Here is a 2,692-nt window from a genome sequence, read left to right as displayed (position 1 = left end):
AATATCTGGAATAGGTAGCATTTTGCAAGTGCTGTGGTAACAGAGGAAAAATTTCTTCATCATTGTCATGGCAACATCATCTACAATTATATGCTGTTTGTGGGGCACAAAGATAGATGTAAAAGCGAAGCAGCTTGTTGCTTCACTTCATATTTTTAAGTGTCTTCTGTTCAAGGCCATTTGTTGCTATAATTAATAGAATCTTTAGGGCACGCTGTAATAGTAAGGGGTGACATTTTTCCCCTGACCACATTTCCCCCGACCACTAATCCCAGGCCCTGACCTGGATGGCCCAGGCTAGCCTGATCACATCAGATCTCAGAAGCTAAGCAGGGTCAGCCCTGGTTAGTATTTGGATGGGAGACCACCAAGGAATCCCAGGGTTGCTGTGCAGAGGAAGGCACTGGCAAACCACCTCTGTTAGTCTCTTGCCATGAAGACCCCAAAAAGGGGTCGCCATAAGTCAGCTTTGACTTGACGGCACTTTACACATGCACACTAATCCCAGAGTTGCTGTATGGGAAAAGTCTGCAGAATTTAAATTTGTTGAGGACCATGCCAGTCACAAATAACACTCACTGGTATATTCAAATTGGGCTAGATAGCTTTTCTTGCATCATAATTTTGTAATTATAAGAAGCACAGAACGACTTAGGCCCTGGGACAGTGAGGAATGAGTTAAGACCAAACAAACAAACAAATAACTTCAGGAATTGCATTTCTTCAGAAACAACTGTTTTGGAATGAGAATTCCAGAAAAGTAGCCATGGCAGGCTGTAGCAGCAAAATGAAACAGGAGTCTAGTGGCACTTTATAGACTAACAGAATGCATTCCAGCATACGTTTTTGTGAGTCAGAACTCACTGCATTAGATGCTTGAAGTGTACATCTATAAGGCTGATATTAACCATTTAAAGTTGTATATGTGTGAGAGAGATAGGGTTGCCATCCTCCAGGTACTAGCTGGAGATCTCCAGCTATTATAACTGATCTCCAGCTGACAGAGATCGGTTCCCCTGGAGAAATTGGCCGATTTGGCAATCGGACTCTATGCCACTCAAGTCCCTCCCCAAACCCTGCCCTCCTCAGGCTCTGCCCCAAAAACCTCCTGCTGGCGGCAAAGAGGGACCTGGCAACCCTAGTGAGAAAGGGAAGTTGGTATAAAGGTGTTAAAAAGGCAGGCTGGTTTAAAGAAAGAACGATTCAGAAGAGTAATAATTTCACTGAGAATGTTGAGGCCCACTCCCAACTGTTGTTAGGCAAAGTTGGATTAATATAAAATCTAATTTAGGAAAGTGCAGAATGAAACAAGATAGGGAGATCCAATAGGAAGCTACACAGGTATCACTGAACTAATTAACACCTGTAAGGGGTTGGATGTGCAAGATATTAACAGCAATAGTGAATGAGGAATCCCAGGTGCTGGGTAAGAGCTAGGGTGCAAATGGTGTTGAACTTCTTAATGAATTCTAATTCTGCAATTTGCTTTGGATTCACCCTTTGAAGTTATTTTGTAGGACAACAGTGACAGAATGCCCCGAAAGATTAAAATGTCCCCCCGCTGGTTTCTGAATATTGAGATTTATAAGGTCAGATTTATGGCAATTTCTTTTTTTTCTTTAGCACAGGGACTCACCTGTTTGTCCAATGTAGACAGTGGAAAGTTGCTGTTGACACATATTACGTTGGACAACGAACACGTGAATGAGCCCAAGATGGTATAGCTCATGGGTTTTGTGATCATGTTGCTTGAGTATACATGAGAACAAAGTTGTTAAACTTGCCCGAAAGCGATGCTAGAGGGCTTTCCAGTCCCTTGATTAGGGTGAGGATTAGGGTCCCTCCCTCCCAGGTTGTGTTGTCATTCTAGGTTGCGGCAGAGGACAAAAAAAAAAAAAAAAAAAAAACTATGGCAGCTGTGTTGCTATGTCACTTCCGGAAAAAAAGTGGAAGTGACATAGGAACTTGCAGAAATCTCTGGAAGCTCTATGGTTTTACCATAGAGCTTCCTGCAATTCTTACAGTTTCCCCATGGTACTTCTGGATTGTTCTGATAGTGATATAGCAACGCAGCTGATGTCACATGCCCCCTCCCCATGTTCGCACCTCTAGTCCTCCTGCTGGTTGCCAGGCTAGGCCTGGCAACTCTAGTCTGAGGAGTATAAGGAAATCATAACTGCATGGCTGTTTTTAGAGGTGGGTGAAGTAGAGCTGAATTATGAGGCACACTGGTAACTGGACAGGAATCACGCCATTTCTGAGTTGTTTACTGCATACCTATAAAATACAATTTGGATGTGCTCATTGCCATGGCTATTAGATGACAACTGGCCTTATTTACAGGCTGAAATTAATGGTCTTGGTACTTACAGTAAAGGGACCCCAATACCTGCATAGATAGAATGATTTTATCCCTTAAATTCTGTTCAAAATCCTGGCCTGCAAATGTCAATATGTTGAAATGTTGATTTACTGAATGGCTGATATTTAAAAGGACTATTAGATCGCCAATGACGCTCAGTACTTGGTACCAGGTGATTGATATATGTTAGCATTCAATAGTTGACATGCTATTATATTTAGTATTTGAGAACTACTGTTGGACCTTTGGCAGCATTCAGTATCTGACCACTCTTGCAATTTGACTTCTGATATTTGATCTTTAACTATTTATTTATTTTATTTATTTTCA

Source organism: Euleptes europaea, chromosome 5, assembly GCF_029931775.1.
Source record: "Euleptes europaea isolate rEulEur1 chromosome 5, rEulEur1.hap1, whole genome shotgun sequence".
NCBI lineage: Eukaryota > Metazoa > Chordata > Lepidosauria > Squamata > Sphaerodactylidae > Euleptes > Euleptes europaea.
This window is presented reverse-complemented; position numbering follows the sequence as displayed.